Source organism: Callospermophilus lateralis, unplaced genomic scaffold (genome assembly GCF_048772815.1).
Source record: "Callospermophilus lateralis isolate mCalLat2 unplaced genomic scaffold, mCalLat2.hap1 Scaffold_91, whole genome shotgun sequence".
In the NCBI taxonomy this organism is placed as follows: domain Eukaryota; kingdom Metazoa; phylum Chordata; class Mammalia; order Rodentia; family Sciuridae; genus Callospermophilus; species Callospermophilus lateralis.
In genome coordinates this window covers 136,327-148,969 of record NW_027517238.1, presented here as the reverse complement: position 1 = coordinate 148,969, position 12,643 = coordinate 136,327, and the positions used below count along the sequence as shown (strand labels likewise).

Here is a 12,643-nt window from a genome sequence, read left to right as displayed (position 1 = left end):
ATATATAGTGTGCTTCATCAGCTATGTAGACAATGACTAGAACAATCCCTAGTATATTTCAGCTCACTTGCTGAAATTTTGTTGTCCGTATCCCACTTTTAGACTTTGAAAATATGACAATAATATGGAAAAATTTGTATTTTAATCCCAAATTAAAACAGATATATAGAAAACCACAGGAAATAGATTTTTTTTACAGCCCGATTCCTATTCAGTGCAGTTTACATTCTTTACTTGCCTCGTTCTGTAAGGGAACTTGGCAGTGAGCTGACCAGACCACTCTCAGTGGAAAACATGTTCTTTGTCATGGCTGCCACCCGGAGACAGCTGCTGTGGGAGTTGCCAACCCATGGTGTGGCAGCATGGTGAACCCAAGTGCCAGGCTTTTGCCTTATTCCTGAGGTACCGATCCCAAACAAGTGATCATGGTGTTTGTATGTGGCTTAAGTAGTTATTTTGAGTATCTGTAATATCTGAATACATAGCTCTACTTGCTTTTTGTAATGGAATAGATACACCTAATGCTCTAGAGTTGGATGGGTTAGTTCCTAATATTTTCTGTTGTGAACAGTGATGCAGTGGCTGTTGAATTCGAAGCACTTGTGTCAGTGTTTCTGCAAATCTGTCCCTCACTCAGATTGTTCAAAGGACAGGAAGTTTTATTTTGTTTGTTTTGTTCCTTGACTAAGTATCTCAGTAATCTATGATCCAACAAACCACCCCCAAACTTAGTGGCTTCAACAGCACCACTTTGCAGTGTCTTCACTGTCTCGTGGCTGTGTTAGGCTGGCTTGCTCTTGGCTCCATATGTTGTCAGCCAGGACACTGAGGTGGCTTCCAGCATCTGACAGCTAGATTGGGAGCTCTGTGAGTGGTGTCTCCTGAGTGGCCAGTTTCTACAGAAGACTCCTGAAGCTTTGGGCTGGGGACTCCTCCACAGGAAATTTTTGCCTAACTTTTTGGTCCCCGTGACATGATAGATGGGGCTCAAGAAGATAAGACTCCAAAGGGAGTTTCCAAAAGAACATGTCCCAGTTGCAAGAATTTGCTTGTACCCATTGGCCAGAGCCCCACTGGTCAATACTAATCACATGATCCAGCTCAAAGTCACTAGGGAGGAGACTTCATAGGCCGAATATCGGCAGATGTGCTTCTTGGGGTTGTGGAAGAGTAGCCTCCCTTAGCAGGTATTGAGAACTCCGGGTACTCCCAGCACGTGTGTAAGAGAGTGGATCCCCCACCCCCACCAATATTAATTAGAATGATTAATATCAGTCATTCTAATGTTTGCCAGTCAGACTGTGGGGAAAAGGCCTTGTGATCGTTTTGACTTGGATTTCTTTAATTATTAGTGAGCTCCCACATCTTTTCACATGTCACTTGTTGATTGTTCATTTGTTTCTCCTTTTCTTTGAATGGGTTTGTCCAGTTTTGTCTTTTTTCCTATTGGTTTTTAAGAAATTTTTTTGTGTATCTGGGAATTAAGCTCTTTAATTTTAATTATGCTACTTGATTTTTTTGTTTTCACATCTACAAAATGGAAAGTAATCTCAAAACTGGTTCTGCCAGGCTTGAAGTGCAATCTTCCGTCAAGTAGGCGGAAGTGCACGGTGCGTGAAGGCCTTGGTCCCGAGGTGGCTTCGGGTTCGCCTCAGTGCCAGCCAACAGATGTCTGAGCTCACAAACTTAGTCAGCGTCTGCCTCGCCCAGCATAAAAGCAACCATCATAGAATGAAGAAAGTATGATGTATCAGTTAAAGTTTGCATTAGAATGTTTAATTTGCCTGAAGGCTCGTTTCTGGACTTGGTCCCATTTCCTCAGCTGAGCCGATGCAGATTTGCATGCAGGGGCTTATTGGCAGGCTACCTCTGTTAGACATAGCCAGGGCCCAGCCCATCTGGAGCTATTCTTAACTCTGGTGATTTTCTCTGTTCTGATTTTGGAAGAGTCTGTGCATGGGTGTTCATGTTGAGGTCTTCAGGTCTTCTCCCTCACAGTGGAACTCACTGTGTATACACATTTCATTGTCTTCCTCACAGCTATGCCACGAGATGTTGAGTGGCCTCTTGTATAGTTAAGACTTAGACCTCACTGGTATGGACCTGGGCCCCGAGTGGGTTGCTGGTTGCTGCATAACAGGTGAAGGTCCCTCAGGCTGGAGTCAAGGTGTCGCCAGGACTCCCTCTGAGTCAGGCTCCGGGTCCTTTTCAAATTAATTCACGTTGTTGACAGAATTCAGTTCCTGTGGTTAAAGCCTGGTTGACCACTGGCTTGTTGACTGATCCCTGCCTCCTCTCAGTGGGGCAGTGGCTTCAGGACAACTGAAGGTCTCAGACTGGCTCCATCTCCAGCCTCTAGCCAGGGATTTGAAGGGCTACCTGGATACTCTCCTTTATGGTTAACTCACAGCTGATTAGTGACTTTAATTACACCTGTGAAATTCCTCTTAGCACCTAATACACCATAATCAGGGGCAGCATAAGCCATGCTGTTTCAAGGCTCCGTCATGTTCCAAGCAAGGCAGTCATCTAAGGTACACATTGGGGTGGCAGAGGTGTCTTTGGGGACATCTTAGGGTTCTGCCCCGCCAGGACCCACCTGACTTCAGATGCTGGGTTCTCTCATTAGTATTGTGGTGTGCCATGTGGACATGGGGCAGACTCCTAGAAGGAGTTAACTTGCAGATGCCTCATTTTATGTTTTTTCTTCAAATATTGCAGTGCCTTGAAGTAGCAAACCCTTTATGATGCAAGGCAGCATGCAGGATGTGTACAGCCAGAGTCCCGCAGGGGCCGTGTCCAACCTGAGCATGGTTGAGCGGCAGCAGTTTCCCTATGGGGCCACTTACGACCGGAGGTGAGTATTTTTCAAAAGGAAGACGAGAAGAATCAGTAGAAATGCTGTTCTAACATACTCTCCTGAGCCCTGGCGCTAAGCCACTGGGGGCAGCCCAGTGGCCCTTCCTGTCTAGTTGCCACTGATCCCCAGGTGAGTGTCAGCTGGCTGCCTTCAGGGACAGCCACAGCAGGACCACAAAGAAGGACCTTGTCCCCAGGCAACCAGATGGCTTTGTACTTTTGTAAGCAAATTCATAGCATAAATAAGATATTTGGGGCTCTTCTGGCTGCTGCTAGAGGCTTCTCCTGTGAACTCAAGACCCAAGGCCACTCCTCAGCACACCATGCCACACTGCTGCACCCATCATGTACTTCCCTCTCTGAGGTGGTCACTGTCACCACAGTGAGGTGGCCCGGCTACAGCAGGTGAGTCTTCTCTGGGAGCTACCAGACTCCTGGATTTCGCAGAACCAGCTCTCTCCTCCCCCCTCTGTTTCTTAAGGAAGGTCTGAGGGTTGTAGTGTCACGCTTCGGGCATTCTGGAAAGGTCTTCCAGATATTGCTCCTTCTGATGTTTTCACTCTTCCTTCTAAAAAGAGAGTGCACATTACTCCTTGATAAACAGTTCTGAGAAGGCCCGCCACATGGCCTGCATGAGCCTCTCTAAAGGAAGCCATCTTGTCACTGAAGTGGCCAGTTAGGCCACAGGACCAGCCCAGAAGGAAGAGCGCCATTGAGATGTCAGAGAGAGGTCATCATAAACTGCCCTACAGCAGTGGCACGGGGGAGCTTTCTTTGTGACGAGACCCCTCCCCTGTGCCCCTGGTTCAATATGCCCTCCCCTTTGTGGGAGTGTTCGCTCCCTCCCATCCAGAGAAGCACTCAGGCTTTAATGTCATATTTGATCTTCAAAGGAAAAAAAGAGGAGAGACTGGAAGCAACGAAAGAGTGTGAGTGGAGTGCCACTCACAGAGCAGAGCTGGCTCTCAGGCCACTTCCTCCAGGATCTGGGGGTGCATATGCCCAGGGACCACCTGCTGAGATGGCCCCTCTTGCCCTCCACACATGGGGTGCTCTTTAGTTTAATCAGAGGGAGGAAGTTGGGAAGATCGCTGTTTTACTAGGTAAGGTTTCTCCCTGACATTTTCTGCACACCGCTTCTTGAGAGTATACAGCTATATTGTGCCCAAGTAGGAAAACACTGTCTCATAGTGGCTGAAGAATTTGTTCTTCTAGTTGTTAACCCTGGCCATATATATATGCCTCAATCAGTTGGCCATTATAATGTTTAGTGTGCCAGATCAGGATTTTGGTTTGAGTTTAAGACCCAGTTAAAACTGACTGACTGATTTTATTAACAAGATTACAAGAACATTTTCATATATTATTAGACGATTTCCAGTACATATGCTTTTCTGGTTCAACCACATGAGATTTACTTCATTAAGTTTGCTTTTCTGAAATATGTTACTTAGATTTTTATCCATGTCAATTATATTTCTTTATTTCTAGATAATCATAGTAGTTCAAAAAAATCTGTCTTTTTTACCTGTTGATATTTAAAAATTTATTTTTTTCTTATTCCTTGATTATGTTAGGAATATATTCAATTTTGTTACTCTCTTTCTTACAAGATTCAATTTATTAATTTAAACCAACTTATTTTTCAAGAGTTCAAATCTGTTGCCCTTGAGAACATACTATTTTTGTGGTATTTACAATTTCTCTGTATAGTTGCAGTTGGAAATAAATGTATTACTTATTTCCAGGTTGTGACTGAATAGGAGTACATTTCAGTCATTGTTGGTTTTTTCCCACAGACTTTCAGGTCATAGAACTATGAAATTTTGTGACTGTATCAGCATCATTGGAATTAGGTTTGACCTTTAAAAACTTAAACATTTTTATTCATAATGAGAAAGTAAAAAGTAGACCATTTTGCATGTGGCAGCACTTCTACCAACACTTCTTGAGACCCAGGTTCCTCTGCTTCTTGCTGTCATGGTGCCTCACATGGCGTCCATGACACTTCCTGGGTGAGCTTCAGTGGGAGGCAGAGCTTCTGCCTCAAAGGCTTGGGCAGGTACCCACAGGTGCTGCCTGTTAAACCGGTATTTCTCTCACACCTATTAGCAACATCCCAAACCAGGAGTTTGGCAGCACTCCCGAAATGGGTGTTCCCATCCTTCTTGCTAAAAGCTACAGCAGCTGCTGCCCAGGAAGGCTGTGGGGAACAGTGTGTGACAGAGGAACGGCAGCACCACTGGGGGTAGAGTATTCAAAATGGACTGTTCATGCTGTGCTCATCCCAAGTCCTTTGTGCATTAAGTTTCCTTTGAATGCCTTGTTCCAGGCATGAACCATATGGGCAGCAGTATCCAGGCCAAGGTCCTCCAGCAGGACAGCCACCATATGGAGGACACCAGCCTGGCCTGTATCCCCAGAAGCCGATGAGTTGGCAAGTGGGTGTGGGGCCTTGTTTTCTCTATTCCTCTCTGAGAATCTGAAACTCAACTTGTGTTACTTCTGAAGATTTTTAGGAATTATAACAAAAATTATTAGCATTTATTGAACACTCAGGATGTATTTAATACTAAAAAGTACTTCTGGAATTTGGGAGTCAGTAATTAAACATAGCTCTTATTATATAATATTTGTGAAATAAATATAGCATGTTAAATGAAGTTAAATACATTAATTCTTACAAACGATGACAAGACCAATGGAGAGTGAGGTGTGTTGTGAAGAGGTTCCATAGTGTACAGTTGGCTTCTTGTCTGTAGGTTCCAAATCCATGGATTCAGCCAGCCACAGACCAAAAATGCTTGAAAGTATCTTTAAAAAAATTGTATCTGTACAGAACATGTACATGCTTCTTTCTCATTATTCCCCAAACTATAGAGATAGCAATTTATAAAGCATTCATTAACATTGTATAGGTATTAGAAATAATCTAAAGATGAATTAAAGTATACAGGAGGCAGTACATAGGTTATTTGCAAAGACTGCACCATATTCAGACTTGAGCGTTCTTGGATTTTGGTGTTTACAGGGGTCATGGAACCAATCCCCTGCAGATACCATGGGACAACTGTATACTCTTGTGTCAAAAGCTGTTGTAAAACAGAAATTTGTCAGTGTTTTGAAGAATATATAGAAAAGGAAACTCAAAATGTTATATAGTAAAAGTTAATTTGTCTTTAAAAAACTAAGATATCAATGCCCCATAATCAAGTTGGCGGTGGCCATTGCTGTTTAGCTGTACAAACCCCATGCAGCTGTCAGAGTTGATGCTAAGGCTTGGGCCTCTGGGTGGCTTTTCAAAAACATAGGACCTCGCTATTTCTAAACAACCTTTCCGATGAAAGACCTCTTGCAAAATAGAGAATTTTTTAAAAATTTTTATCACAAAGCAGCTTTTAAACATTTAGGGTTTTTTGGAGAGATATATGTAATAATAATAGAATATATATGTGTGTGTATTTTATATATGCGCACACACACACATACATACAGTGACTTGTATTATTGAGCCATCTGATCTTAAACAGTTTTCAGGTAAAACAAGTACTAATTAAAATCTCAGCATCTCACTCCCTCCCAACCAGAGATTCCCACCCACCCTGACTAGCACTGGTCCCCAGAGTTCCCAGCTTAGTGACAGGTACTGCTGGGGATGGACACTGGGTGACATGATGTCACAGCCTGGGGAGCTGAATCCTGTCTGGAGACTTTTCTGTAAGACATCTCTTTGGCCCTGGAACTTCTAGTGGCCCTGGGCTCCTCAGTGCTCTCCTGTGGGCCAGCCTTCTGTTTCTCAGTGTGGCTTCAAGCCCCACCCAGCACCTGCCTGTGTGCTGAGGCTGCACTGTCACCATGCTTCAAGGAGAGGAGGCTTTTGTTTCTGCCACAGAAAATTTCCAACATGTAAAAACAAACTTTGGAAACCCTCTTTGGAGTGTGTGACACAAGGCATTATGTGACATGGAAACAGTCCCAAATTGTTAGTTCTCATTATTTAGGAACTTCCCATGTTCATCTTGAAATGAACATTACCACCAGGTAATAACTATTTTGCATAATTTGAGCTTGGGTGATTATACCTGTAAGAGCACACCAGCATGATTTGACTTTATATGAATTTCAGAATTATAAATGCCACATGGATGGCATGTACGGGCCTCCAGCCAAGCACCACGAGGGAGACACATATGGAGACACGTATGCAGTATGGCAACCAGAAGCAAGAGATGTACAACCAGTATGGAAGTTCTTACTCTGGCCCACACCGGAGGCCACTTCAGGGCCAGTATCCATACCCCTACAACAGAGAGAGAATGCAGGGCCCAGGCCAGATGCAGCCCCACGGAATCCCACTTCAGATGCTGGGAGGCCCCATGCAGGCATCCTCCGGTGAAGGGCCTCAGCAGAACATGCGGGCAGCATGTAACGATATGCCTTACCCCTACCCAAACAGGCAGGGCCCCGGCGGCCCTGCACAGGCTCCCCCTTATCCAGGCATGAGCCGCACGGATGACTTGATGGTACTTGATCAGAGGATATATCACGAGAGCCAGTGGCCTTCTCACGTCAGCCAACGCCAGCCTTATATGTCATCTTCGCCTCCATGCAGCCCATCACGCGCCCACCTCAGTCATCCTACCAGACACCACATCACTGCCAAACCATATCTCCAGGGCGCCCAGCCCGGCTTCCTTCCAGCACTTTCTGGAGAATCACATGTCTCCAAGCAAGTCTCCCTTTCTGCCCACTATGAAGATGCAGAAGGTCATGCCTACAGTCCCCACGTCCCAGGTCACTGGGCCACCCCCCCAGCCACCCCCAATCAGAAGGGAGATCACCTTTCCTCCTGGCTCAGTGGAAGCATCACAACCAGTCCTGAAGCAAAGGCGAAAGATTACCTCCAAAGATATTGGTAAGAATTACAGAGATTTGTTCTGGAAATGAATTTCAGTTGAAGTCTAGAATTTTTTTTTTCCACATTGTTTTTATGAGTGCATTATAGTTGACCATAATGATGGGATTATTGCTACATATTCATATATGCACTCAATATAACCATATAATTTGGCCTAGAATGTTAATTTTAATTGATGTAATTTTTGTTGATATTAGTAAGATAAGTTTTTTTTTTAAATATTTATTTTTTTGTTTTAGGTGGACACAGTATCTTTATTATTTATTTTTATGTGGTGCTGAGGATCAAACCCAGTGCCTCGCACATGCCAGGCCAGCGCACTACCACTTGAGCCACAATCCCCAGCCTCATAAGATAAGTTCTTATGAGTGCAAATTATCAGAATGTTTTTATGTAAGAGCAATAGTTGGAAACCATCCAAATTAAGATGGTGCTGGAGAAGAACTTGAGTTGATGTCGTATTTTTAGGTGTGAATGTTGTGTGGAGATTAGAGCTTCAAATAGGAGGTCAGGGGCTGAAGTTGTGGCTCAGTGGCAGAGTGCGTTCCTTGCACATGTGAGCAAGGCACTGGGTTCGATCCTCAGCACCACATAAAAATAAACCTTAAAAAATAAAGATTTTTATAAATATAATATTTATTTAATAAGAGGTCAGGGAATCCTCAGTACGTCTATACTGTGTTTCAGGCTTAACGATTTGACATTAACCAAGCCACTTAATCCCTACATCATGTGCTAACAAACCCCCACTGTGAGGTCATGGAAATGCTAAGGGTGACCGTGAGAATTTGAAGGCATGCCACTCTGATTTGGTAACAACACTGTGAATTGCCATGGGAAAAAGCGGAGATTTGGCCGGCATCTGTAGATACGGTACCTGGAGCCGGCTGCTGTGTGCTCCGTGGATTTGACGTAATCTGCCCACCACTGGCAGATGTGGCCCAGGGAGCTACTTCAGTTGAAGCTGATGTCACTTGTTCAGCCTTCAAGAGAGTGTAAATGCTCATTAGAGATCTGGAATGTCTGGGAGTTCACAGTTTTTCTGCATTTACTTAACACAAGGGAAATAATAGATGTTGGTTGAATAAGAAAAAAATTTCAGAATCACTTGACTTAAATTATTTGTAGCAATTAGAAAATTGAAGATTCTAAATTAATGCATTAAAGATGTTTTTAGTCATTGGACATGAAGAAGATATATATGTAGAGAGAAAAAAGTAAGGCATTTTGATATCTAAGGGCATCACATGGGGAGAGAAAATACAGACACTTTCACACCATTTTTTATATAGAAATATATATAAAAACAATGTGTACATATGTATGTTTAAATAAATATTTATTATTGTTTAACAATTCTTAGTATATGTTATATAAGTACTTGTCTGAAGCCTAGGGAAAAATGTTCTTTTTTTTTTGGATAACAGGGATTGAACCCAGGGGGCTATACCAGCTATATCCCCTGTCCTGGTGGTTTGTTGGTTTGTTTGTTTGTTTTTGGTTTGGGGATTAATAAGGTCTTAAATGTCACACAAAGTCTCTTTTAAAAGAAAATAAATATTTTAAAATGTATCTGGCCTTCACTAGAGTAATTAACTTTCATCCTTATAATAGGTGAACTGTGCTGGTCACATGTTCTCACACTCAGGATCATTTTTTTAACTTCCCCTTTTCCCCAGGGGAAAAGTATGCTTCAGTTATCCAGACTCCTACCTGGAAATGGTTTCTTTGGGACCCTGAAAGCAAGTACTGTGCCAGAGTCGGTGCTTCTCACTTTCCAAAAGACACTGCCGGCAAACAGGACAGTGTGGTGATGCCGGTGTCTGTCATGAGAAAGCCCTTTTTATGACCTATTTCTTGAAGGGCCCTCGTGTGGCAGGGCTGGAAGTGGGGTCCTGGAGTCTCTGGATTTGCCCTCCATGGCTCAGGGGCTCACAGGAATTGCAGCTTGCTCTTGCAATTGGTGGCTCTCTCCTAGTGGCTTTTGTCTTTCAGCTTGAGCAGTGACTAACTGAAATGTAAATTTGCATTTTAGGAAACATTTTAATTCATTTATCAAAGACTAAATTGATTTGTTTCTAATTTTCAGTGTTTATGAGCTACCACATAGTTGAAATTATCTTCTCTAAAGGATATATAGTGAATATAAATTAGGGTAACCTATGGCACCTGAGACAAAAATAACCATAAAAACCTAAGAATAATAACCATAAAAATCCCAGCAAGCAAGTCTCAGATAAATAATAGAAGAGAACGAGTCACTTTGGGTGAAAGAGTCTATAAAATCCACATTCCTACTCTTCTAATAATGAGTGTGCTGTATCTAAACCAGGTGGATAAAGAAGAGCAGAGCCCTCCCTCATTGATGACATTAGCAATGTGGAGCAAGAAGTCAGGTTCAGGTTGGGGGAGTTGAAAGTCAGCAGCAATGGAGGCGTGCCTATGTTGGCTTGGTTCATGATGTGGGCTTTGGAAAGTTCACCCAGGACACATGTGGTCCTACCCAGCCAGAAAGGTGGTCCCAGGGTGATGTCATGACTGTATCTCTTCTCTCTCCTCTCCTGTAGTTGTCTGGATTTCTTGAACTTTTAGTAGAATACTTTAGAAAATGCCTGATTGACATTTTTGGAATTCTCATGGAGTATGAAATGGGAGACCCCAGCCAGAAAGCACTCTGTCACAGTGCAGTAAAGGGAGAGGACAGCCAGTCCCTGGCAGAAGATTCTGGGAAAGAGGAAGAAGACACTGAGGGTCTCGAGGAGGAGGAGGATGAGGAGGAAGAGGAGGAAGACATTGAAAAGGTGGAGTCGAGGCAAAGAGCAGTGCCACCCTCGATGCCCCAGACACCACTACAGCCCCCAAAGAGAAACCCAGACAGGCCAGTAAGTTTGACAAGCTGCACATAAAGATTGTCAAGAAGAACAACCTGTTTGTGGTGGACCACTCTGACCAGCTGGGCCTCGTGCAGGAGTTCAGCAGCGGGCTTCTGCACTGGCAGCTGGGGGGCGGTGACACCACGGAGCACATCCAGACCCACTTTGAGAGTAAGATGGAGATTCCTCCTCGCAGGCGCCCACCTCCCCCTTTAAGCTCCACAGGTAGAAAGAAAGAGCCAGAAGGCAAAGGTGATTCTGAAGAGCAGCCAGAGAAAAGCATCATAGCCACCATCGATGATGTCCTGTCTGCTCGGCTGGGGGCCTTGCTCGAAGAAGCAAACCCTGGACCCCAGACGGAAAGCAGCAAGTTTCCCTTTGGTATACAGCAGGCCAAAAGCCACCGGAACATCAGGCTGCTGGAAGATGAGCCCAGGAGCCGGGACGAGACCCCGCTGTGCACCATCGCACACTGGCAAGACTCGCTGGCCAGGCGCTGCATCTGCATGTCCAACATCGTGCGCAGCTTGTCTTTAGTGCCTGGGAACGACGCAGAGATGTCCAAACATCCGGGCTTGGTGCTGATCCTGGGGAAGCTGATTCTTCTTCATCACGAGCATCCAGAGAGAAAACGAGTGCCGCAGACCTACGAGAAGGAGGAGGACGAGGACAAGGGGGTGGCCTGCAGCAAAGATGAGTGGTTGTGGGACTGCCTGGAGGTCTTGCGGGACAACACACTGGTCACATTGGCCAACATTTCGGGGCAGTTAGACTTGTCCGCTTACACGGAAAGCATCTGCTTGCCGATCCTGGATGGCTTGCTGCACTGGATGGTGTGCCCATCCGCAGAGGCGCAAGACCCCTTTCCCACAGAGGGACCTAACTCGGTCCTGTCGCCTCAAAGACTTGTGCTGGAGACCCTCTGTAAGCTCAGCATCCAGGACAATAACGTTGACCTCATCTTGGCCATGCCTCCATTTAGTCGTCAGAAGAAATTCTATGCTACGTTAGTTAGGTACGTTGGGGATCGCAAAAACCCAGTCTGTCGAGAAATGTCCATGGCGCTTTTATCGAACCTTGCCCAGGGGGATGCGCTAGCAGCAAGGGCAATAGCTGTGCAGAAGGGAAGCATTGGGAACTTGATAAGCTTCCTGGAGGACGGGGTCACGATGGCGCAGTACCAGCAGAGCCAGCATAACCTCATACACATGCAGCCCCCACCTCTGGAACCACCTAGGGTAGACATGATGTGCAGGGCGGCCAAGGCTTTACTGGCCATGGCCAGAGTGGACGAGAACCGCTCGGAATTCCTTTTGCACGGGAGTCAGTTGCTGGATATCTCGATATCAGCTGTCCTGAACTCTCTGGTTGCATCTGTCATCTGTGATGTACTATTTCAGATTGGGCAGTTATGACATAGTGAAAAGGCAAGCATGTGTGTGTGAAGATTAGAGCGTCACATATAACTGGCTGTTTTCTGTTCTTGTTTATCCAGTGTAGGAAGAAGGAAAAGAAAATCTTTGCTCCTCTGCCCCGTTCACTATTTACCAATTGGGAATTAAATAATTAATTTGAAAAGTTATTAAATTAATATTTGCTGTCTGTTTGTATAAGTACATCCTTTGGGGTTTTTTATTTCTTTTTCTTTTTTTTTTAACCAAAGTTGCTGTCTAGTGTATTCAAAGGTCACATTTTGTTTTTCACAGATTCTCTCTTTAATGTTCTTTTTTCCATGTTGTATTGCATTTTGGGGGAAGCAAATTGACTTTAAAGAAAAAAGTTTCGGCAAAAGATGCTAAGATGGGAAAATTTCACCACACTGAGTCAAAAAGGTGAAAAATTATTAGTTTCTTATGTATTTTATTCTTCAGAGAATGTTAAAAAAAGTTGCATCCCATCACCTAAAGCTCTGTGCAATAGAAACTTCTAGAGATATAGGTATAGGGGCTCAAGGAGGTGTGTCAGTCAGTAGTCAGAACTATGAATGATACTG

General features: G+C 44.3%; 1 pseudogene; it reads left to right on the top strand.

Moving 5' to 3' along the window:
* LOC143641213 (AT-rich interactive domain-containing protein 1B-like) overlaps positions 1 to 12,065 on the top strand; it is a 40,194-nt pseudogene extending 28,129 nt beyond the window's left edge.
* Positions 12,066 to 12,643: the final 578 nt, after the last annotated feature.